Raw genomic sequence first — 26,928 nt, 5'->3', positions numbered from 1 at the left:
TCTAGATAACAGCCCACATATAAGTCGTTACACCATTAGCGCTCTAAAATATATATACTTACCTCACTACCAAACTACAGAATATCCTGTAACATCCAAGTAGACATAGAGAAATCCCCACCGAAAGTAGATGGGATATGCACAAAAGATAAGACAGACAGCTGCTGCAAGAACCGTGCGTGCAGAAAGATACAGTCCAAACTTTATATCCCATTCATGCTGAGTACAGCAACCAAGTGCACTCTGATGAATGCACCCTGGAATTCACTCAGCCCATGCAACGTAGGAAGACATGTGTTCAAGCCGTGATCTCCTGGTTTGTATATCGATACAAGCACTGGCAACAGCCACCTCCTCCATCATAGGCAACCACGCATCTCTGATATCTGAGGTCATAAATGTTGTTTGAAGCAGATAAATTCGTCCTTCCCTGTGGAGGACCTGGTCGGATAATTCCATAGATCTTGTGCTTATCTGCCCAGTACTTCCTTCACAGCACCACGTGCGATAAGGCACTATGCAACTATGCAATAGGACTCCCCAAATGACATCAGGGAATAACTGAAGTATCCCTTAGGAGCACTGGGAGGGTAGAGGGTGAGTGGGTTGGAAAGGGGGAACTGATTACAAGGATCCACATGTGACCTCCTCCCTTAAGGATGGACAACAGAAAATGGGGTGAAGGGAGACGCCGGATATGGCAAGATATGAAAAAAATAATATTTTATAAACTACCAAGGGCTCATGAGGGAGGGGAGAGCGTGGTGGGAGGGGAAAAAAGAGGGCTTGATGCAAAGGGCCTGAGTGGAGAACAAATGCTTTGAAAATGATTAAGGCAAAGAATGTACAGATGTGTTTATACAACTGATGTATGAATACGATGGATGGTGATAAGAGTTGTATGAGTCCCTAATAAAATGTTTTAAAAATAATAAATAAATAAATACAACTGCAGTGTTTCTCTTCATTGCTAAAAAAATAAGGAAGGAAAGAGAACGAAAGAGAGGAAGGAACAAGAAACTGTGTCACATCCACACAATGGATCCTGCGCTTTCCTGAACACGGTGGGTAAAAGGATGAAACCCCGCGAGACATGGGAGGACCTGGAACCCGTTAGGCTGAGTGAAGTCAGTCCATCACAGAAGGATAGGTATTGTGCGAATCCACTAGTATAAGGACAGACACCAATTAAACAAATCTTAAAGGCCAATTCCAAAACACGCTGGTAGATACTTTGCCTTCAGTCCCTAATGCACAGAGCACTGTCCTTATAAGCACTTCATACCATCCAACTGGAAAGAGGCCTCACCTCAGCGAGGGTCATCCTATGGGAAGGAGGAACAGGGTGAAGACCATCCACTTGATGCTGTACAGCATCGAGACAAGGCTGGGACAAAATCAGCAGGCCCTCCACAGGACTGAGAGGGGAACCTTACTGGGCAATCAGATTAAGACCAGGGCAGGGGGCATGTCCATTTCAAAGGAGGCACTGACCATTCTATTGGTGGGTCAATGGAGAGGAGCATCTTCATAGGGGGAAGGTGTGCTAAACAGTAATTATAGGAAATTAAGGGAGGAGTACGCCCAGTTCTCTGATCCTGAGTAGAAACGTTTGAGTAACTTTCTATGAAAAGCTCATTGATCCATCCACGGACTAAGGACTATGATGACCCCAGGTGCTGACCGTACAGGGAACATGGCTTCACAATAGAAGAACTCAGTGTGGAAGCCTGACTGAAGGCCGGGGAACATCTCAGTCAGAACTTGCTGTGGCTTCTGACTTAGGACTGAGATTCCTTGATGGGAGTGCAAGCAAACAATGGCCACCGCACACGGTGGAAATGGTAGTCTTTGGACCTCGGGTAGGACCCCTGGCTTCTTGGGTGTCCAATCAAAGGGCCCCCAGAACATCCATATATTTACTACTCAGCTCTCTCCTTGCATTCTTCTGACAGGTATGAATCTGATCGGCAAGGAGCCACCCTTGTAAAGAACATTACAGAAAATGCAACCCTGACTCAATGAAAACAGAGCTCCATCATTTCAGCATCCAATGCATGCAATGAAACCACGCACAGCCTGTGGTTCGCACCTGCACTGTGCTCACATAAACTCTTCTCCACATTACCTCACTATCTAAGCCAATGGATCAATTAGTGCCTCTATCAGCAAAATTGCACTATACCCCAAGGCGATGAGGGTCAATGTTTTCATTTTGCTTTGTTTGTTCGTTTTACAGTGTGTGTTTCCTTTGTTTCTATTCTACAAACAAATCAAAACAAGAACCCCAGTAAACCGGTGTGGTTTATAATCAGTGGACAAGCTGAAAGAGTGGAAGCATCGAGATAATATCTGACGCAACGGTGTATCAGTGACAGAGGATGGAGAGGGTGAAGGGAATAGGGGAGCAAGTAATGAATGTAGGAGGGGGGCATAGAGTGGATTGTGAGGATGCATATGCAACCCTTTTTAAAAGCAACCAAACTATGGAGGTGTATGATATGCGAAATAAAATCAATAAAACTATACAGGCAGGCTAGGTTTTGCAATGTCAGAATGGAAATTGTGTCAGATATGAATAGGTAGTGATGTGATACAGGCTACATTCTTCCACTGACGTCTTCTCAAATATTTGTTTGTTTTTAAAAATCATTTTATTGGGAGCTTATACAACTCTTATCAAATTACCCCATAACCAGAGTGTGGGTGTCAAACTTTGTGTTGGTGTTTATTCCTACAATAGTGTTCTCATACAGTATTTGTGCTTTTGAGATTGACTGAGCACAAGACCAGAAGTTGTAAACGATGACTCACTTCGTGGGGTAAGTGGAGGCTGTGTCAGTCCCGAGGGGCAGTTGCTCCCTGTGGTGTAGGCTCCCTAGGTGTTGGAAGCACCCTGATTGTGGTGGCTCTGGCTTGTGCTATAGGGATTGAGATAGACAGATGTCTATCCAACAGAACAAAACTATATGTAGACCTGAGATTGAGCATGATGATTCTGTTTCATGTGACTAATGTTTAGCCTCCTCCTCCTACACTTCCTTTCACATGTTCCTTTATGTTCTTAAATGAATCCCTTGTCAACACATGCAGTCATGGAGAAGGGTTGAGGTGATGTGTCAGCATGTCTGTTCTAGCATGCTCACGGACTGGGCTGGTATAATGCACTGGTCTTGGTGGTGAGGTTGATATCACATGATGAAGTCCAGGTGGAGATGTACTGTGAGCCAGGGAACTCGGAGGTAATTTCCTCATGACCATGGTCTCCCCATGTTTAAGGATTCTATGAAACTCTATGACTTTGAACTGGATCTGGTCATGATCATCTTTGAAAAACATGGGATATATCTAAGGGCCCCAGAGCAGGGAATATACAGGCTACCAGATCTAAGAAAGGGAGCAGACACCATGGAGAACACAAAAGATGAGTGGAACCTGTTAAAAGAAAATATGTGTACATTAAAATATTTCCTCAAAAGATTAAAACAAGAATCCAGACACTGGGAAAATATATTTATTGATAAAATAATGGACAATAATGAAATCCCATGTAATAACCAAAACTGTATCTCAATTAATAAAAATAAAAATTTAAAAATAAAGAACAACAAATGTTTGAAGGGGTAGAGATAGTGGAACACTATCCATTGCTGGTGGGCATTTAAATATGTACAAACACATTTAGGAATCTGGTGATTACTAAAAGAGCTGGCAATAGAAATAGCATACAACCCAGCAGTGCCATTTGGGGGCATACACCCCAAAAGATATAAGACCACTGAGGAACAGATGTATCTTGTCCTATGTTTGTTCCAGCAGTTAAAATCACAAAACCTAGGGATTAAAAGTCAATGTCAAAAAACCCAAAATTGTCATAACTGAACCAGTATGTCACAGCATGATCAATGGAGAAAAATTTTAAATTGTCAAGGATTCTTTTCTTGCTTGGATCCACAATCAATGGTATGGAAACAGTATTCAAAATATCAAAAGACATTTTATCCTAAGGAAATCTGTTGCACAACACCTTCTTGAGGTGCAGAACAGCAAGATAGTCCTTTGAGAATTAAGGTATTCCTGACCAAGCCATGGTATTCTCCATGGTCTTCTACACATATGGAAGTTAGACACTGAAGAAGGAAGACCATAGTAAAACCGGTGCATTAGAATTCTGGCGCTGCAGAAGATCATTAAAAGTGCCATGGACAGCTAAAATGACAAACCAAAGTGCCTTCATAAAAGTGTGGCCAGTGTGATCCTTAGATGCATGGAGCGCAAGACTTCTCCTGAACGTACTTTGAACATATTGTCAGGAAAACCAGTCCCTGCGGAAGGGCTTCCTGCTTGTCAGAGTGGAGGGTGGATAAAAAGAGGAAAGCCCTCATGGAGATAGATTGACACGGTGGCTGCATCAATGGGCTCAGGAATAGGGACAATTGTGAGGATGGAGACGACTGGTCCGTGTTGGTTCTGTTGTGAAGAGGGTTGCTACGGCTGGGGTGTGATTCTACAGTAACTCACACCGACATCAGTAGTTATTCTCAAGTTTTTTATTGTCATGATCATTAAATATTTTGCGACTCTTATCACAATCCACACATCCATCCATTGTGTCAAGCACATTTGTGCATATGTTGCCAACATCATTTTCAAAACATTTTATTTCTACTTGAGCCGTTCATATCAGCTCCTTATTTTTCCCTCCCTCCTTTTTGAACGCGTTGTTTGTTATAAATTATTATTTTCATGTCTTACATCATCCGCTGTCCCCCTTCACCCACTTTTCTGTTGTTTCTCCCCCTGGGAGGGAGTTACAAGTCGATCCGAGTGATCGATTCCCTTTTTCTCCCCACACTTACACCTTACCCTCTTGGCATCCCTACTCTCATTATTGGTCCTACGTCTTTATCGATCCTGGATTCCCTGTGTTTCCAGCTCTGATCTTTATGAGTGTACATCCTCTGGTCTGGCTGAATTTCTAAGGTAGAAATGGGATCATGATAGTCAGGGGGAGTGGGCAGAAGCCTTAAAGGACTAGAGGAAAGTTGTATGTTTCATTCATACTGCACCCTGAGTGTCTCAACTTCTCCCCGACACACCTTCTGTAAAAGCATGTCCAATTGTCTACAGATGGGCTTGGGGATTCCACTCTGTGCTTCCTCCCCACCACCCGCTGCACCCCTATTGAAATTAGTATGATTTTGTTCTGGGTCTTAAATGCCTGTAACATAATCCCATTGACACCTCATGATCACACAGGCTGGTGTCTTTCCATGTGGACATGTTTGCTTTTCAGCTAGATGGCTGACTGTGTATCTTCAAGCCTTTAAGTCTCCAAATGCTATATCTTTTGATTGACGTGCACCATCAGTTTTCTCCAACACATTTGCTTATGCACCCACTTTGTCTTCAGCGATCCTGTCGGGAAGGTGAGCATCACTGGGTGTTCTTAAGTTCGGCACTCTTGCGGCAGGAGAAATGAATAGCACGGGTGCATGGCTTTGGAACATGCGTTTATTTTCTACTATTGCAAGTGGTAGGAGACAGAAATGTGGGGCAGGGCTCTCGGCACTTGTTTTCTCCCTGGAAAGGAGTCAGCGGAAGGTCATGTCGCTTTTTAGCATCGGGGACACCTGCAGTCCTGAATAACTCCATGTGCCTGGGCATCCACGTCGCCAAGGTCCTGCATATGCCCACGGAAGGGGCCGTGGGTGACAGGGATGTATTTTGCTCCTGGCTTTGATTCGTGATGTGGGTGAGCACATCTGCTACCTGCTGCTGAATCTCCTTTTCCATCACTTTCAGAAGATGGATGTGAAGCAATTAAGGCTTGACTTCAGGAAGGCTGATCACGTTAGATGCATACTCTGACAGATACCTCCAAACTCCTTCATCATCATGGCAAACATGACCTCAAGCTCAAGAACTCAATCCAAACCGCTCTAATTTAGGAAACACGAGTCTTTCCAAATACGACATTGGGATCCCAAGGGAGAAGTCAGGATTGAGAACAGATGGCAAAGGGTTGTGGCTCTAGTTGTCCATACGGATGCAGATTGCATCGCACAGGGTGCGACAGTGCCTGTAAGCAAGGCGTATTCTTTGGGGTCCATGGAGCTGCAAGGTCAGCCTCAGCTGCTCCATCACCTCTGCAAGGGTATGCCAGGGCAGAGTTAACTGGGGGTCCATGTAGCAATTGAGGGGGACAGGAAGCTCTAGAAAGGCAAAGTTGCACCTTGGGAACGTGTGAAACAGCAGGGTCTGTAGGACAGCCATGGACAACGGGTTTCCGCAGAGTTTCAAGGTTCTGAGCTGAGAGCAGTGACCCAGAGCAGGCTGCAAGTAATTGCAGTCCGAGTCCGTGATGCCACAGTCCGCCAAATCCAGGTGGACCAGGGTGGCTGAGACTCTGTTCAGCAGAGCAGGGAGGAACTCGTAATTGGAGCCAGGCCTGCGTACACCACTCAAGTCAAGGGATTTCAGGTGGCTGGTGCAGGGACATGAGGACAGGTATGTCAAGTCCTGGTCCATAAGCAAGGAACGGCATATGTGCAGGGTCTCCAAGGGTGCCTGCAAGCATCTGAGCAGCTGGTGGAGGTGGTTACCAAAGAAGTTCACAGAGTGCAGCATGAGGGTGTGGAGCTGATGCAGACTGAGGAGCTGAGTGGTGAATTGTTGAAGTAGCTTCTGCACCTCGTCCTCATCGTTCTCCCCGGGGACGATGCAATACAGGGTGCATTCAGAGAGGAGGAGTGTATGCAGCTGGACCATCTGGGCCAGGTAAGGAGCGAACCAGTTGAGGCTTTGCAGGTCCCAGCTACCAAGCAATCTCATCTCCTGGACAGAGTCTAGATGCACTATGTTGAGGATCTCCCCAAGAATGGGAAGCGGGGCAACATTCCAAACAAGCTCGAGCTTCCTGCAGCACAGGTGTGGCAGGTCCTTCGTCTGCTTGACCCTTTCGATGAGGAAGGTGAGCATTTCATTTGGGATGTCTTCCTGAAAGCACAGGTCAGTGAGCACTGTCATGCCAGCCAAGGCTGGATATTTCTCCACTGACCTACATTTGTCTTCTTTGAGGATCTGAGTCTTGGGATGGGTGGACTCTGGATCCTCTGATGACGTTACAGAGGCAGTAGACTGGCGTCTAGCCCACACTTTCCAGAAGTTGGTCCCAGTGTTCATTTGTAAATCCAGCACTTTCAGTTTGCATCTCCTGTGCTTAACCTTCTGGGAAAGCAGTATAGCAAGGCCATCAAGGGCAGCCTTTAAGATGTCAGGGGGAGACTGACAATCTTCCATCAGAGCCCCCAGAGGGAGCTTGAGGAAGGGCCACACCCCAACCATGGCCTTCACTGTCTCTCTGTAATCTCCGACAACAGCTGCCACGAACAGGGGAGGGAAGAGCTCTGTGGGCAGCCACTCCAGAGAGGCAATGGCTGAAGCCTCATTCTGCAACACGCTCTGGATGGCCAGGTCCAGGAACCTGGGTGGGTTCCTGCTGCTCATGCTGATCAATCTGCTCCAAGAGCGATCCTGACCTGTGAATGAAGAGAAAGGGTCTGCTCAGTGTTCTGGGAGAGCCAATCTGGTTGTCCTAGCCCTCCACACTCTGGACTCCACTGTCATCCCCTTAGCCCCTCAGAGAGGAGCTCGCTGACCATGCTAATCTTTCCAGTAACTCACACTGGTAGAGGCTGGTCCACGTGGGCTTAGATTTCAAACTGGATTCTTCTTCTGACTCAAGTTGACCCAGACGCTGTGGAATCCAAGATGGGCAGTCAGGAGTCTGATGGCAGACAGTGACCTCAGCAGCTGGGGAGGTGAATGAAGCAAAAATAAGTAGGAAATTTGGGGGACGCTACCTCAAGTTTCAAAGACTGAGAGTGAGATGAAAGGGCCCGACATTTCAGAGCTAGGGAACACTTATCCATGGGACTGGAGGTCTCATCCTTTCAGCTCAGGGGCTCTGACAACAGATGGTTTTGCCTCTCTGGATTCATCTGCATCGCTCATTCCCTAGATCATGAATGCAGAATATTCAAACATCACAACAGAGTGAAATCATATGGAAATAGAAATTCCACTCAAATCTTACTTTCTGAGTAAGAAGCCGGATGTCCGCATTCACTTTTTAAAAATTTCTTTTAATGGAAGACAGATGTTTCTTTCCTTTTATTAAATACATTTATTGGGGACTCTTACATCTCTTATCGTAAGCCACACATGCATTCATTGTGTCAAGCACATTTTCAGGGATGCTAATATCATCGGTTTCAAAACATTTTCTTTATACTTGACCCTGTTTATATACAATGAGAGGGAAACCGATCCATGTACTTATATCTATATGTTAAGAATTAAGGTTGCAGATGGACATGGGGCCTAGATTCAAGTACTACCTCAACAAAAGTCACTTGGTCCTAATTATCTGCATTCTGTGATGCTCACCTTCCCGATACCATAACGTAAGATGAAATGTGGGCATAAGCAAAGGTGGGGAAAGCTGCCTGTCTATGAAAAGATATAGCATTTGGGGTGTTAAGGGCTTAAAGTTAAATAAGCAGCCATCTAGCTGAAGTGGTTTTCTTGATTTGACTGTTATTGATAACTTATTGAAAATGAAATGTTCTGACTGAAGCCCTTACCTAAAAGACATTTTGTGGGAGTTCATTATCAGCAGGCAAAAGCAAAGCTGGGGCCATGAAGCTGAAGACTTGAATCAGATGCAGGAGAATGCAAATATAACCTCAGACACATTCCACTTGAATGTCAAGAGCATATCAACAACAGATGTGATCAAGTGAATACGATTGACAGAAAACTGAACCAGCTATAGCATGACATCAATAGTATCATGTATGAAAGAAAAATCCTTCACAAAACAGAAAAGAATGAATGACCTAGCTGGACGCAAAGGAGACTCTGAATCCTGACATTGGTAGAAGCATCCCTAAATCCAATGGAAGAAACCATCAAGAGCTGAGCAGAACATGTAAAACAGAAACAAATTACACTATTATAGTGAGATATGCTGCTCAAGGTGAAAATCACCAGTGACAATAGGAGGTCAAAGAGGTGGTAAGAGGAGGCCATTCCGTGCATGTAACAGAGAAAGGAGATGTGGGAAGGAGCTGAGACCCAGTTAAAGCTTTGTCTCACATAAAAGCTGGAAAAATAAAGGGGGAGCCAATTAAATACAGATTCCTTTGGGGTTTCCTCCTGTCGACAGAAAAACTAAACATAGTCATTTCTGCCAAGATCTTTGTTAATAGCTTTGGAATAAAAAAGGGACTTTTTTTTTATCCATCACGTCATCATTGAGGAGGACAAAAGACTAAGCTTTCGCTCATTTACATGTCTTACTTTACAGGAGACCTCCCTTAAGTCTACACTCTCATTCTGCCCCTGTGCTTCAGCATCATTTACCTGTCTTTCCCAGAGCAATCTGTTCCACCTTGCTTCCAGGACACCATGAGATTCTGAGCTACTGATCTTCCCCGTGTCCTTTCAAGTTCAACATGAGTATTTGGTGGTCAGAAAATGAGTGTTGGTTCTCAAGAAGGCAGTGGGACTATTCCCTGCATTAGGACAGACTCGGGAGCCTTCGCAGGCAGTGGTTATGCATTGGGCTGCTGTGACCTGCATGGTCAGCAGTTTGAAACCACCAGCAGCTTCGCAGGAAAAACACTGGGCTTTCTTGTCCCATGAAGAGTTATCGCACCAGCATTTCTAAGGGGTTGCTGAAAGTCAGCAGTGACTCCATGGCAGTGTGCTTCAGTCTGAGAGGCTGTCAGAAAGTGCTCGACATGTAAGGTCAAACCCAATGCAGACAGAGCTGAAGAACCTTCCTTAGAATTTTTTAAGCACAAGGAACTGAAGAAGACCACAAGTGCTAGAAGCAAAACAAAACAAGACAGAACAGAACGAATCGAAAGTGAGAATTTCACAATCAAAATTCTATGGTTCCCAATTTTGAAAGATACTGTTTTGGTTAGGAGCATTTGTGTCATTCCAGATGCACACAAATCCTATAACCTACGAAGGAAGCACTGTTCTGTCCTGTCCTCCCAAGCCACCACTGTGAAACAAATTACCACACAAACATTCGATGAAAAATGCAGGGGCCACCAAAACAAGATGAAGGAACACACAGAGTGGGTTTCCTAAAAGAAGGAGACATTCAACCATGACAAGAAGTAGCGTATGAAACAGGGATTCTAGGACAAGACCCTTTCCCTCTGTCCATCCATGGATCTGGTCTCCCACGGAGAGGCCGCTGTGTTCTCCCATCTCCTTACACCAGCCCTCCAAGATCTGCGTCCCTCCCCATCAGCTCCTCGCAACCATTCAGGTAGTTTTCATGTAACTCTCATTCAACTCACAGTTGTAGACGCTGACAAGGCTCCAATTTCAGTCTTGGCCACGGTCCTTGTTGAAGTAGATCCGGTGCATGAAGAATCCAAGAAGGCAGGTCGAACGGCAGACTTCTTCGTCAAGAATGTTGAGCCTGAAAACTTCCAGAGAAGCCAGGAAAATGTTGGCAAGGTTCCGTCTCAAGTCCAGACACCTTCAGGTCAAGTGAAGGGTCCAGGTGCAGAAGAAAGCTCCAGAGCATTCAGAGAGTCCTTTTAAAGGATAAGACCACACCCACCAGGAAGCTATTGCTTCCCCCTCATTGGCTGTTCACAGTAGGTCTCATAATGGAAGTGATGGCATTTCATGAGATCTCATCAGCCGGGCTGATGCCATCAGAACGGACCAACCCCGGAGAACCCAGACCCAGCCCTGTTCACACAAGCCCTCGGCCATCACCCCTTATGCACTGGGAGGGAGAGGACACAGAAGATGGTGAGGGTTGTGTTGGCGGGTGAAAAAGGATTAAGTGGGTGTTTACAGAAATGGCTTTATTGGCCCGTTTCTCATACATGCAATATAGTTTTGTCATTATGGATGCTCCTCTTTGTAGCGCACTTCCTGAAGCACAAACTTTCTTCTACTGTAGCTCATCCGACTTATGAACAAACTTATGAAAAGGAGTAGAAATGCCTCCTTGGCTTCCTACTGACTGTCAGTCTCTCCAGGAGTAGATGGCTTCATTAAAGCACATGGACTGGCTGACAAATTTGAACCAGTGACCTGGTGGTGTGCTGACCAATGTTTGAAGGACTGACCTCTGCAGAAGGATCCCACACACTGTCTTAAATCTCAAGTGCTCTCAGAATACAAGCATCAACCTAAGAGTTTCCATGAGTAACTCTGTGTGGGAGTAGAAAGCCCCATCTTTCTCCCATATATAAAGTGTTCTTGTGTGCTTTTGCCCCATGGGATTCTTTCCCCTTTCTCTCAAGGGCTGTATGAGCTTTGTTGGTAAACAATGCTGCATGTCTTTGAGGTGGCAGACTCTCATCTTTCTCCATTGTAGAAGCTAGTGGTTTTGGAAGCCTCCAACTATTGATTAATAGACAAGCACAGCCCACTACCTAGGCACAACTCCAAAACTGACATCCTTCCGTGCCCATTTCTGTTAGGTCGAGGGAACAGAGCCCAAAATTGAATGCACATATTTAATAGTGTTGCTCCAGGAGAAGTAAATACCACAAGAGGATAGCTTTACAAAGAGACATTTATTTTATCTTAGGCAAAATATGTTAGTGTCAGAAGCTTAGACATGGATATGAGAGGTTGGATGTTGATTGTCTTGTACTGGGATGGACTGGTAACTTTCAGCATCTGTGTGCATTCCATGGGGATTCCACGAGTGTTGGCATCCAGGTTCTTCTGAATCTATAAGTTTCCCCTGCAGGGACCCTGGGTTCCAAGGACATGCTCTGCTCCTGTCTGTTGGCCTCTCTTTTCATGTCTTGTAGATGAGAGATGTGAAGCCAGCAAGGAATGACTGGGCTAAGGGCGTAAATGTCAGATGCTTCTTGTAATCTTCAACTCCAATCACCACATTGTTAGAGCAAAGATAGCCTAATCCTCTTGAACCTAACTCCAAATAATATCATTTGCATAGTGAACATGAGGGTTTTCCAAGTGGTACAGTAAACCAGAAGCATAAGTGAGGATTAGTAAGGAAGGCAACCACATTAGCTTTCCACATGCATGATGATTTCATCCCAACTTCCCTTACTGGGAGAAAATCTAAAGTGAGGAATCTGTAGCCTGCAGGGTCGTCTTGGGATCCTCCATAGCCTCTAAAAGAGTATCCCAAGACAGAGAACTTTCCGTGTCCTCATAGCAATCCTGAGGCACAAGGAGCCTCAGAAGGGAGAACTTACACAGAGCTTGTGTGCTGAAGCAGGTCCTGCAGCACAGCCATGGAGACTGGGTTTCCACCCAACTCTAAGGTGGTGAGCGCGGAGTACTGGCACAGAGCAGGCTGCAAGGCAGTGAGCTCAGAGTCATCGATGTCACAGTCAGCTAAATTCAGGTGGTTCACGGTGTCTGAGACCCTCTCTAGCAGACTTGGGAGGAATTCAGGTCTTAAGGATGCCCTGAACATACCACTCATATGCGGGGACCTTAGTTGGCTGGTTCGGGGACAAAAGCACAGGCTGTCAGGCCAGAGTCCAACGCAATGCAGTGCTTTTAAAGAGAGAAACTGTGAATGTGTAGGCCAACAACTGAGCAGCTGATAGACGTGCTCATTGAGGAAGAAGACTGCTTCCAGAACGAGGTGCTGGAGTAATGCAGACTGAGGATATGAGAGGCCACTTTTGCAAGACACTTCTCCACTTTGTCCATGGTACATGACACCAGGGGATCTGGACTTATGTGGGACTTACTTGGGAAACATGGAGTGTGCTCTGGTGACCCATCTGGGACAGGTAAGCAGTAAACCAGTTGCGCCTCGGCAGGTCCCATCTGCAGTGGATTCCCACCTCCTGCACAGAATCCATCTGTACCCCATTTAAGATCTCCTCAATAATCAGAAGCTGTGACAGATCTCCTTCAAATGCTAACTCCTGACAGCAGAGGGGTGGCAGGGTCTTTCCACAGTTGACTCTTGTAATGATAATAGTGAGCAATTCATCTGGTACTGATTCAAGAAGGCAAATGCTTGTGAGCAAATGCATAGAGGCCAAACACTGAGGCTTCTCTCCTGCTACGGGATCCTTCCCTTTGAGAGTCACAGTCCTGGGCTGGGTTGTCACTGGACGCAATGGATTGGGTTTCAGACCACACTCTCCAAAACTTGGAGTCAGTGTTCAGGCATATATCCACAACTCAGAGTTCACATCCCCTGCGTGGAATCATCTGGGAAGCAGGATATCAAAATATCCTGTTGAGAATGCCAAGACTTCATGAGAGCCCCTACGGGAGCAGGATAAAAAGCCAAGACCCTACCGTGGCTTTCGCTGCGTATCTGTGTCCACCGACCACAGCTGCATGACAGTGGTGGGAAGAGTTCGTGAGTAGCGACTCCAGGACAGCCATGGCTGAGGCCTCATCCTGCCACACACTCTGGATGCCCAGGTCCAGGAGCCTGGGTGGGTTCCTGCTGCTTCTGCTGATCAATCTGCTCCAAGAGCAATCCTGACTTGTGAATGGTACGAGACCTCTGCTCAAACTTCTGGGAGAGCTACACTGGTTGTCCTTGCCCTCCAAAACTGGATCATGGCACCCAGAGCTCCTCAGAAGGGAGCTTTCTGGCTTTGTTACTCCTCTTATCAACTCACAGTGGGAGAGACTCTCAAGACCCATGTGAGGCTTACTTTTCAGTCTAGATACTTCCTCTGTCTATGTTGGTCCTAAGGTTTTGGAATCCAATATGGGCAGGCCGATGGTGGACAGTGACCTCAGCAGCTGGTGAGGTGGATAAATCAAAGATCAGTAGGAAATGTGGTCATTGCCCATTGAATCGAACCATCCCAAGGCTTACTCTACAGGAAAGGCAAACTCAAGAGGCATAATGGTGCGTTCATCCAATGGAAACTTGGAGATCTGTTTTGAACTACAATACTCTCTGTGATGGATATCTATGGGAGTACAAGAAAGTCTTGTCAATACAATGATGAGTAAAATTTCCTCACGATTCACTAATGAAGAAGCTGAAGTAGTTTTCCAATCACTTCAGTATGAAATTGACCCATCATGTAGTCAAGAGGCATCGATAATTATTGGTAATTGGAGTGAGAAATTAGGAAACAATGAGGTAGGGAAAAAAGTTGGAAAATATGGTCTTGGTGATAGAAGGATTCGGGAAATCACAAGGTAAAATTTGCAAGTATACTTTAGACAGACAAACATTAGCCACATTAAGGCCATCTTGTTGACTGATGGATAACCTGCCTCCTTCCCCCCCCCCCCTCCCGTCCCATGTCAGCGAGTCCCAGTAGTCATTTATTTTTATTTATTTTTAAATATGCTCCTATGTAATCAAAATCGGAATATTTTAATTAATATCAGTGTTCCCTTTAATGTTTTAACCATGATTGTACTATTTTTATTTTATTAACCAGGATGTTGTTATCAATGCTATACCCTGCAACATTCACTAACTCTAAAGAATAACAGCATTAATTTTGCTGGCTGATTTGCTGCAGCTGGTGCCTTGTGTACTATTGCTAGGTGGTCTGCAGGCAGCACCACCATGTAAGGCCATAGCCAGAACCAGGGGGATGGTGCTCCTGATTTAGTGGATCTGCTTGTGGTTGAAGAGGAGCCCGTCCGCCACAAAAGGGAAGCCTGTGGCCAGAACCACACACAGCCTCTTGGGGAGCACTCGAAGTTCCGGAGCCCCACAAATTTAAAAGGATTGAGCTTTGTTTGCTCTCCCAGGTCGCCTTCCTCGGCTAACTACACATGCATCCAGTAGAACCAGAAATCAGAGGGGCAGTCATAAACGGGAATATCCCTGCCAGTACATCAGGTCCAGAACGTAGTAAGTCTGGTGCACCTCACTGTGAATGCACTGCACAATGGTGTCCTCTGTAGCTGTCCATGAGCTCTGCCTGCTGCCTCCCGGCAGGAGGGAAGGAAACCTGTCCATGCAGTAACCGCTCTTGGTGTAGGCGCTGGTGCAACCGCTGGAGGCCACGATGAGCGCTCTTTTTCCAACGGGGCACAAGACCGCAATCCACTCCTGCCCCAAGTCCGCGGGGACATCAATCAGCCACTCAGAGAGCATCAACTGATTGGCATAGCACTTGGGGAGTTTCTCGTCAATATCAACATCCATGTCTTCATCATCTTTCCTGTGTTCCTCCTCCTCACTCTCCACTCCGGTCCAGTCATCTGCAGCCAGCCTTCTGGTGTGGTTCACAGAGGCCAGTCGCTTGCATTTCTGCAGTTCCAATAACGACGGTGCAGCTCATCCTGCTCCAAGGAACTGCACATGGGCTTGTACTGGGACAGGCGTGGGTGTGAGGCTGCACGGCCGTTCAAATCTCAGGACACAGAGAATCTGCTAGCCAGGGCTGGACTCAGCTCTTCCATCTTTCCAGCAACCTTTATGGACCAAATGGCAGGAACGCACGACTGACTTCTGCCTGTGCAATCTTCAGAAATCAAATCCACTACAGAAGTTGGACAAGTGTTTCAGTACAAAAGAGACCCTAACACCAAAGATAAGTTAAGGACAAAGTGCCTTCATTTATGAAAGACACAAAGACGCAGACACATTAGGGACGCCAACACATGAAGTCTTGGTTCTTCAGACCATTCAAAGACAGGATTTTACTTCACTACGTCCTGGAATACTGGAAGCTGTACAAATTCATGAGTAATTGTAAGACCATTAATCACAATAAGAGGGGGATTATGGAAGCCAGAGGAGGACCAAGATTGGGACACATAGTTTATGTTCTAAAGAGTTTAGAAGATTGTTGATTTCAAATGAGGCATCTGAGCAAGATGCTAAGGTAGGACTCCTGATTATGCAACCTAAAGTACTGTCCATCAAGGACACGCCCAGGGAGCCCTAAAACACTGTTTCTCCCTGGACCATCGTTAGAAGCATGCAAGTAATGCAATTTCCAATGCACCCTACCAGAGGGCAGGATGAACTACTTCATTGTTACATGATCTCAAGACATTACCGGAAGTGGTTTTTGATTTGGGGTTTTTGTTTTGTTTTGTTTTGGGCATTGGAAGTTATGTGTAACATCCAAAAAACTTAGTGCTGAGACTGAAGCCCTAACTTAAGAGATTTTGGAGGAGGTCATTATGTGCAGTCAAAAATGAAGCTGGGGCCATGAAGCTGAAGAAATGAATCAACTACATGAGAGCACAAATATAACCTGAGATCCATCCCACATGAATGGCAAGGCCATCTCAAGAACAGATATGATTGAGTGAACACTAGCAACAGGAAACTGGACCAACTGTGTGATGACATCAATAACATCATGTATGAAGAAAGAAAAGTCCTCCACAAGACACAAAAGGTACAATGACCAAAGTGGACATCTAAGAGACTCTGAATCCTGCCATTGGTAGAAATGTAACTAAAGCAAATGGAAGAAATGATGAAAGAATGCTGAACAGAACATTTCAAAGAGCAACTTCAAGAGAAATATTAAAATATTAACATGAAACATGATGCCCAAGGGGGAATCCTTCAAGTTATAATAGTGAGAACATCGAGAATGTCATTCGGTAGATGTGGCACAGAAAAGAGAGGTGGGAATAGGCTCACACCCCAAGAAAGCTTGGCCTGACTTTATCCAAAGAAGCATAGTCAGACAGGCATTTTCTGCACAGCTTTCAGTTAATAGCTTAGTAATCAAGAGGGTCTTATTCATCCACCAGGTGAAAATTGACCACAGAAGACTAAGCTATCTCTGGTTTATAAGTCTAGGACATGTTTGTCTACCCTCCTTAAATTTTCTGTTTTTAGGGTTTGTGGTGGGGTTGTGAGAGGGTTGAATAGTAAGGCTTCAACTTACTCTTCAGACACATGAGAGTTTCGGCAGCAGTGCTGTGGGTCCACAAAAAAGACAGCCACTGAAACGCCATGATAATTTAGAAGAGTTGTTATTCAGTTGTCACCCGACATCGAGAATCTAAAAACAATTCTAGGATTGAAGTCTTGAGTGGATATTTAAGTCCATCATTAAAAGCAAACACTCACTTAGAATCTGTCTACAATTATTAAGCAAGCACAAGGTTTGCACAAAAGTGCATGCTCTCAAACAAAGAGTAAAAGGAGCTTCTTGTCACTGTCAATGCGGATGAATGGAAACCACACAGGACAGAGTAAACCACCCCTGTGGGATTCCACGACTGTAATTCTGAATGGGAGAAGAAAGCCCCATCTTTCTCCGCTATTTAAAATCCAGGTATCACTGAATGGGCCATTGCATTTCACCTCAGTGGACGGGAGCAGCTACTTGGGGACCACTATTATATGTCTTTATGGGAGTAGGCTCTCATCACTCTGAATTGGAAACAGTGGTGGTTCTGAAACCTCCAACAGTTGATTAATAGATGAATAACTCCACACTGGAGCCCATCCCCCAAACTGACACCCTTCTTTACCTGCCACACTACAGAGAATCATGATCTCAGCAAGATGATACATTTAATGAACCATTGCACAACAGCAAGCTATTAAGATGCATCAAGTCCCTGAATAGGTACTGAGGTGTGAAGGAGATAGAGGGTAAGCACAACACCCTGATTAGACTAGGTAGAGCAAATATATTTATATGTTCATAATGCAATATTGAATGCACTCAATTCACATAGGCCTCAAAGAAAGACAAGTTTGGAATGCCACACCTCAACCTCTAGGACCTTCCCCACTCAGCACCTCAGAACTATTTAGATTTCATGTTACTCCCTATTTCAAATCACCATTGGAAAGGTTAAAAAGGCTCAGCTTTTAATCTTGACTCTTATCTTTGATCAAGCATTTCCAGTGGGTGATGAATCCAAGATGGCAGGTCAAAGGACAAACTTCTTCCCAAGTGTGTTGAGACCAACAATTTCCATAGATACAGAGATAATGGCAGGATTCTCTCTCAAGTCTCCAAACCTTCAGGACAGAGGAAGGGTCCAGGTCCAGAACAAAGCTAGAGAGCTTTCAGAGTCATTTTAATTCAAAAACCACACCCACAAGATAGCTAGCTTCCCCATCATTGGCTTTACACAGTAGGTCTCAGTAGGGAAGTGATGGCAGTTTTGGTTATCTTATCCACCAGGCTGATGCCATCCTAACAGAACACACCCTTACCGTCCAGACCCAACCCTGTTGAGATAAATTGTCAGCCATCAAACCTCACCCGCTGTGACTGATAGAACATAGAACATTTTGAGGAGGTGTGTTACCAGATAAGAGTGGATTAAGCAATTGGTTACAGAAATGGCTCTAGTCCACAGATTGTCACATATGCAAAATAATACCCTTATTGATATTCATTTGTGTAACTCATTTCCCATAGCACAAACACACTTGTACTCTGTCTCTTCCAACATAGAGCCAACTTATGGGAAAGAGTAAAAGTGCCCCCTTGGCTGCCTACAGACTGTTGATCTCTCCAGGGGTAGATGACCTCATCAAGCCCCACAGATTGCCTGGTAGGTTGGAATGAGTACTCTGGTTACCAAGCATGCCACATCAATTGCATTTATCTGGAGCACTGCAGGGATGATTGGATCACATTGGGCATGTTTAAAGGATTGACCTCTTGAGAAGAGCACAGTATATTCTCTTCTCAACGGCTCTTATGTCAGAAGCATTACCAATTAGGGTTTATAAAACAAGGAAACATCATTGTCTTACTGTTTAGGTAGGTGGAATCCAACTTCAGGACCTCACCTGAAAGATAAGGTTTTCTCCCCGTGGGTTCTGAGGTACCTTCCTTATATCCTTGCAACATCTGTGGGATGCTAGATCCTGGCCAGACTTTGTCTCCCATCTGCATCAGGAAGTGCTTCAAGTTTGGTTGCCTTCCAGCTAGTTGGGTTGCATCATTTGCATTTGGCAGGATGTGTGCTTGTTCTTCCAATCCTAAACTTCCACTCCAAACAGAGATGCTTACATACCTTCCACACTGATGAGAGTCGTGACCTCAGCAAGTTGACACAGATCTTGTACCCTTGCACATAGGCAAGTTATAAAGACATATCAAGGACCCTCAATAGGTATGGAGGTGTGAAAGATGTAGGGCAGTGGTTCTCAACCGTCCTAATGCGCGACCATTTAATAGAGTTCCTCATGTTTTGGTGACCCGCCCAACCATAAGATTATTTCCCTTGCTACTTGATAACTGTCATTTTGCTATTGATATGAATCGGACAACCTCTACAAAAGGATCCTTTGAGACCCCCAAAGGGGTCAAGACACACAGGTTGAAAACCTATGAATTCTAGAAGGTAAGCAATACACTCTAATTTTTTGTACTGTTTCTATTGAGCAGAGCAAGTAAATACATAGGTAGATAATGCAACATAGAACACATTCACTTCACCCAAAAAGTAAACATGCCCGTGTTGTGTTTCACAGGCCCATTATACAAGAAATAATTGCAATACATGTAAGGTTTTCACAAACATAAACCCATTCTTTCCTAATATCCCTTGTAGAAGGATAAACTTAGGGGACTCCCTGTAGGAGATGACTGTATCTCTTTGTCACCATTGTACATTTGGAGTCCTGGCTCTCCACCTCCTATGTGATGAGCCCAAGATGTGTCCAGACAGTCTGAGACTTCTCACATGAACCATCTGGTCCAAACAAGAGGCAAATCAGTGCAGGCTGAGCATTTCCAGCTGCAAAACACTGCCACACTGTGGACACTGTCTTGTTGCACCCGTTTGAAGATATCCTCAAAAAGAGCAAGTTAAGGCCAAGCGTCAACAGACTCTGGCTGCCTCCAATGCAGAAACTGTGCATGATAACAAAGTAGGGATAGCCATGAGAAGGGGCATTCCCAAATACTTCGTCGTTGAATGGTTAAGTGGATCAAGAGAAAGTTGTGCAACATAACAAGGAAACAGTGCTCGATTTCTATTGAGGAGGTATGCCAAACGGACAAGTATATATACTTTTATTTGTGTTTATAATATTATAACATAACATTATCTATATATAAAGAAGTATAACCAGATTGCTCCTTACAGATGTGGATGATGGGACGTCAAGCTACATATTTTGGACCTGTTTTGTGGAGAGATCAGTTCCTGGAAAAGGACACAGAGACAAAAGCAGGCCATTGACGTGATGGATTCACAGAGTAGCTGCAACGAAGGCCTCACACTTACACACGGTTGTGAGGATGGCGCAGAGTGTGCAGTCTTTCCCTCTCTCCTGCGCGGGTCCCTGTGCTTCGGAGCCGACTGAATGACGCTGAAAAAAACAATGTCTGCCATAATCGAATTCACGTGGTTTCCTGTGAGATAACAGGACTGTTCACATCACGCTCCTTTTTTCAGCGGGAAATCTTGGGATGGGAAAGGCTAGATTAGCTGCGTCCTTGTCTTCTGATCCCAAGAAATTCAGTCGGGCGTGGTTAATCTGCAGATGATTTCAGTCTTTCTTTTTTTATTCTCTTAAAGTGTCGTCCAGACTGTGTGCTCAGGATCTAGGCTCTAACAAAGATAAGATGTTGGAGAAGATTCTTATCAACAGTCAAACTTTTTTGGCATTATTGGTTTTACCAGTTTCATTTTCACTCTATCCAAAATGTGATACGATTCAATAAGATCAAGGAAGAGCTGTACCTCTGCCTTCAAATTCAATTCTAGAACATTTTCTCCAGACCCTGTAGTAGTTGCTCTTGTACTTTTCTTGTTGGTTTCTCCAATTGAAGTAATTATATACAAACAGAACACTCCCATTCCACAACTTCAGCGCCAAGTCCCCGGGTCACGGAATATGGGAGGTGGGGCACCAGGTCCTGCTGCTTGTTAGGTCCCAGTTCTGCGAGCTCTGGCCCGGCTAGCATGGTTGGACTTGTGGTGGAGGCTCAGGGATGGGCCTCTGGCGCTACTGTCCTCAATCTCGGGATAGCTGCCCACCTGCTCCAAGCAGGGACGGGAATTGGCCCCCTCAGGCCCTGTGGTAGGCTGCTATCCTCACCGGTCCTTGTTAAAACTACCAGGCCAGGCAGCTGAGACCTTGTGCTGTCCAGACTCCCCAGCTCAGCTCATAGATCTCTTACCTCTTGGCATTTGGCAGCTGGTTCAGGATGGCGGGAGGCCCGGGCCCGGTGACTGCCCCTAGTCGATTCTTCTTTACTTCCTCCATCAGGGCCGCCACCTCCTCTGGTCTCCCTCCTGCTTCTGCCTCTGCTGCTCCTCTGTCAGGCTGCTGCATCATGACCTCGACATCCACGTGGGCCTGCCGCTGGTCCAGCCGCTGCAGGATCTCCCGCACCTCCATCTCCAATTGGGAGTCCTCGGTGCGCCTCCCCATCACCTTCACGGGGTCCTCCGGCTCCTTTGGCACCCTCTCTTCCTGATGCTTCTCAGCCTGCAAGTTACAAGAGCCTCCAGCTGCAGGGCGTTGTCTGTGCTCTCGGGGTCTGTCTTGAAGGTCAACTCCTCCCCACAGTGCTTGCACTTGATGTAGAAGCAGGAGATGGTCAGGCCCGCGTAGTCCTCATGGTTCACCGTCTCTTTGCGCGCGCTGACCTTCGTGCCCTTGTAGACATACTCTCCGCACGTCTTACATTTCATGTGGAAGGGGATCCTCAGTTGCACCTTATACAGCTGGTACTTGGGCATCATGAGCTTGGGGATCTTCTTGGGGTGCAAGTCTGGTCGGCAGTATTTGCTCAAAACTCTTCACTCCTGACAATTCAGCCTCTTTCTCTGCTCACAAGCACTGGAGAACTCGGTAGGCTCGGGTTTTGTTCGCAATTCCACAAGGCTCAGAGTACTTCCGGTGACGCACTTCCGGTGACGCAAAGGCGTTGGCGTATTCATTTTTTCAACTGCTTTATGTGGATTTAGAAATTCCCCGCTGAGATGGATAATGAACGGGGTAGGATGCAACAATTGGGGGGGGGGGGGTTCCGCGGGAAGACATGGATGATCGTGCTCTGCATCGAAGAAGGCATAATACTTCGTGGAAGAGTAATCTATGGAACTAGGTTTTGAAGGATAAGTAGGAGTTTTCCAAGTTAGAGAGGACACAGATATTTGGACCACAGTAACAAAAATGTAGAGATGATTAACCAGCAAGAGTTTCTTCCATTATGCTCTGCCTGAGTTCTCTCTGTGATCGGAAGCTATTTGCTGAACGGTGGGGGCTTCTGTGTGTCTATGATTCTGGAAGCTATGTCACCAGCATTTGAAAATACAGCGATGAATTCCAAGTGAACGGGTTTCAGCTGATCTTAGAGACTAAGAACAGACAAGAAGGCAGGAGGAAATGGTCCCCTTCTGAGGGATTAGACACTGAAGAGTAGCAGACATTTATCTGATATAGAGCCACGGATACGATGATATGCTGCCACTGAAAAGTAGCTGAAGTGTGACTGGGGTGCGGTTGATGATAATCATGAGGATCGAGCAGTTTGCTGGGCTTTCAATTACTGAGGGTCCTGGACTCCGCAGGAGGAGAATCACCTCAAGGGATACTGAGTGGTGTTCAATCAGGAAAGGTGATAATTATCATATTCAGAATCTGAATTCTGATCAAATGTGTAATAAAGTTGATTACATGAGGAACAATGTGGCCTGAGGATTGGGAGAAGAAACACTATAAACCTTTGAAATGGAGACCATACAAGCCAGCTCGATGGAAAAGGAAGAATCGCTTGCAGTACTTTCTGAGGCAGATTAAATAGTGCAGCTTTCAGTACGGAGGATAATTCATGAAGAAAGCAAAAATTCTCATAACTAGATCAGAAACAGGACGATAAACAAGGGAAAGATTAAGTTATCCAGAGTCCCAATTCACAGAAATCTACAGTCAATGCTCAGAGACGCAACTGTTAAGAAATATGGTGATCTACTACATTGGTCTCTAGGCTATCTACCCACCACTACTCTCTGTCCACCTGTCGTCTCTATCACTTGCTCCACCTCCATCCCCTGTATTCATCAGTTTCCATCGCTCTTGTTCGGTGCTACGTAATCCTTTCTGAGTCATATGGAGCAACGGACAACAGAAGGAAGCACTGGCTGGTCCTGCACCACCGTCAATGTGTTCTTAAGTTTGGCTCATTGTTTCACGCCATGTGGCAGCCTATCTTGTTGATGGTCTTCTTATCCACTGCCCCTCTACTTTACCAAGCATGGTGTCTTTTTCCAGGGATTTCTCTCTGCAGATAACTTCGCAACAGAATGTAATACACAGTATCTTCATTGCTGCGCCTAAGGAATATTCTCTTTGTCCGTCTTGCAAGTGAGATTTGTTGATTGGCCAACCACAGTACTTTTGATATTCTTGGCCACCACCGTCATTTATGTGCATGCATATTTCTTTGGTTTGCCATATTCGATGTTCAACTTACCACCACTAGCTTTTCTATCTCTGCCTCTCTCCATGTCTAACGCTACATAATAGCACTAAACAACAAAACAAAAAACAAAAAAAAATAGCACTAAACACATCAAAAGGGCAGAGATAAATTAGGTTCAAATATGCCTTTCTTTCAGTGGTTTATATTTGTGTAATCCATGTCAAACGTAGTTTACAAAGGGAGAGGACAAGTACTTTTGTATAGAATATGCAGACACAGCCTCACGCAAAGGGGTCCTGGGAGGAGGAATTTCCTGGGAGCACAGCTCTGACCCCATTGGCAGTTCTTGGCAGGAAGCTGGACAGCCAAGCACTCCCGCATCCAGGTGTACTGCCAGCCTTGGCTTCACCTCAGTGCCCATTACCTGCCCCAAGCTCTGAAACTGAGCCCCATTAGCTAAGACTAAGGAGAGGACCATGTCCCAGGCATCGTGTGCCCATGTCCAGGAGGAGAAATATACACCACTGAACACCTAGCATATGGATTAGGTAGGGGCGCCATGCAGGGGATGGGGAGACAGGCACCCCAAGAGGCCGGTGCACTGAGCCCCCAACCAGCCATGAGGGAGACACAGCTTCAGATATTCTTTTAAAAAACAAAAATAAATCATACAATCTAGGGGTCTGGAGGGCTGTCCCATTTATACACCACATTGTAAATATACAGCGTGTATAGTACATGTGCTTCGGTCTGGAGCTTGCATGTCTGTCTGTACATCTGGTCAGTCTTGGGGCTGGATCTCAGGAGCCTTTTAAAAAAATCATTCTACTGGGGGCTCTTATACTCTTATAACATTCCATACATCAATTGTACCAGACATATTTCTGTAAATGCTGCCTTCATCATTTCCAAAACATTTTATACTTAAGATCCTCGTTTTGCACCCCATTCCACCACTCACACCCTCAAGGAGATTTGAATTTGTCTTCCACAGAAATTATTTACAGAATATACCTTAACAAAATCTTGTTTTCAAATAGAAGGGATTTTGATGGTTATCTCTTATGTTAACAGTCACATGGAGAAGCTGGGGCATTAGTGAAGACAAGGATTAGTGAACGGATTGAAGGAGATAAAAATAGAAATATTATTAAGTAATCTTTAATGTTACTAACAAAAAGTGTGGAATTAAGTGAATATCAGTAATAAAAATGTTAAGTAAATGGAGTTTAGTGATACATATTTCTGACGGTCATGTGGTTAATTCATGGCCATTCTGTATATTTAGCTATTGCATGGCTCTCTGGGCCATCTACCCACCTCTTTCTTCTCTAGCCAACTCTGGCATCTCTATCCACCTCTGTGCCCTCATTGGATTAGGGACCTCACTGACAACATTCTTCCCTTTCACCAGAGTAGCATTGCTGAGAGCCTTACCTTTAAACATCTTTGCACTGTAGGAGTAGGGTCTACTCATTTAGGACTATGCCCATTAGACATTACTCCATGTGATTACTGTCATAGAAACAGCCTAGACTCATCTGTTTTGTTTACATTTTACTGTGGCATTCAAATTAACAACCATCTAAAAGCGGCACCAACTAAGTCCACATGGAAGAAGCACAGCTGTCTATGAGACGTCCCAAGAGAATGGAGAACAAAATGCAAGTATGGAGAAGGGGAAGGTATCAGAACTGAGGTTGTGAGCCCCTCTTTGTAGAAGGCATTGGAAGAGAGAGCACCTGACGTCCAGCTGCAGAGCACCTGACGTCCAGCTGCAGAGCACCTAGTCGGACTCTGCCTCTGGCAGGTCTCCTCTGGCCACAGTTGAGGGAAGTGAGACGCGTCTCTGTCAGAAGGAGATTGCTGTAAACTTTCCTGTAGTCGATGGGATTGTGGTATTATGGAAGACCTGCTCAGGTGACCTCCCTCTGGGCTCCTCAGAAAGTTCTCTCGGTTTTTCCAGGAGAGAAATCTTCCCTCTCACCTATTTTAATATTTAAGGTGGTCTTTTCTTTCATACCCTTTATTTATTTGAATTTAGTTGAATGCTTCCACGATGCTTCTGAATGTATCAGTTATCCCTTTCTACCCCCACCTACCCCTTGCCCTCCTGGTATCCCTACTCTCATTATAGGTCCTGAGGGGTTTATCTGTCCTGGATTCCTTGTGTTTCCAGTTGCTGTCTGTGAATGAGGGGGAGTGCGGAGTGGAGACCCAAAACCCATCTGTAGGCAAATGGACATCCCCTTACAGAATTATTGCAGGGAGGAAAGGAGCCACTCAGGGTGCAGTGTAGCACCGATGAAACTTACACCTTTCCTCTAATTCTTTAATGATCCCCCGCCCCCTTCCTCACTATCATGATCCCAATTCTACCTTACAAGTCTGACTAGACCAGAGAATGTACACTGGTACAGATAACTGATCACAAGGATCTATATTTAACCCCCTCCAAGGGGGATGGACAAGAAAAAACTGGGTGAAGGGAAACATCGGACACTTTAATACATGACAAATAATACTACTTTATAAGTGTCCATGAACAAGTGAGTGGTGGGGAGGGAGAGGAAAAAATGAGGAGCTGATACCAAGGGCTCAAGTAGAAAGCAAATGTTAAGAGAATGATGATGGCAAGAAATGTACAAATGTGCTTGACACAGTGGATGGGTATATGGATTGTTTTTTGAGTTTTATGAGCCCCCAATAATATTATTTTAAAAAGAAAAAATAAAGAGTATTTCAATAAGGTATGGAACACAGGAAATTGTCAAAAATTCAACCGAGGTCAGATGATCCCTTCAGGGCCAGTGGTAAGAGTGGTGATACCTGGAGGGTGGAGGGAAGGTGGGTACAAAGGGGGAACCGTTTATAAGGATCTACATATAACCTCCTCCCTGGGGGTTGGACAATAGAAAAGTTGGTGAAGAGAGCCGTTGGGAAGTGTAAGATATGACAAATTAATAACTATTTATGAATTAAGAAGTGTTCATGAGAGAGAGGGAAGTGGGGAGGAAGGGGGAAATTAGGAGCTGATATTAAAGGCTCAAATCAAAAGCAAAGGTTTTGAGAATGATGATGGCAACAAATGCACAAATGTGCTGGACACAATGGATGTATGGATTGTGATAAGAATTGTATGTACCCCCAAAGAATGATTAAAACACTAAGGGGAAACCACAACAGGGTCATGAATGAGACATGCATATTTTATTAGAGATTACAAGATAGGTACTTGTAACCAATGCAGTCAGTGTATATCTGCTAGGGTCTGACTCCTGACCAGGGGTTAGCAAACTTGGGCTTGAGAGCCTTAAGAGTAGCGGTTCTCAACCTGTGGGTCCCAACCAATCTGGGGGTGGAACGAACCTTTCACAGGGGTCGGTTGCCAAAGGCCATTGGAAAACACATGTTTCCGATGGTCTTAGGAACCGAGACACCACTCCTCTATCCGTCTCCAGATGGGTCCGCCCACATGCAGATAAGTTCACATAACACTACCCGTTGTGAAGACTGTTCCCCATGCGACACCATGCTTCAAGAAAAAATTTCACTTATTTGTCAT

At 45.2% G+C, this 26,928-nt stretch overlaps 2 pseudogenes; both read right to left on the bottom strand.

Annotated features, from left to right (window-relative positions):
- Positions 1–6,033: 6,033 nt before the first annotated feature.
- LOC142434792 (melanoma antigen preferentially expressed in tumors pseudogene) lies at positions 6,034–7,509 on the bottom strand (annotated as a pseudogene).
- Positions 7,510–10,413: 2,904 nt separating this feature from the next.
- LOC142434791 (snurportin-1-like) lies at positions 10,414–20,897 on the bottom strand (annotated as a pseudogene).
- Between the last annotated feature and the right edge of the window lie 6,031 nt (positions 20,898–26,928).

Source organism: Tenrec ecaudatus, chromosome X (assembly GCF_050624435.1).
Source record: "Tenrec ecaudatus isolate mTenEca1 chromosome X, mTenEca1.hap1, whole genome shotgun sequence".
NCBI lineage: Eukaryota > Metazoa > Chordata > Mammalia > Afrosoricida > Tenrecidae > Tenrec > Tenrec ecaudatus.
The sequence above is the reverse complement of the archived record's forward strand: the minus strand, read 5'-3'. Positions and strand labels throughout refer to the sequence as shown.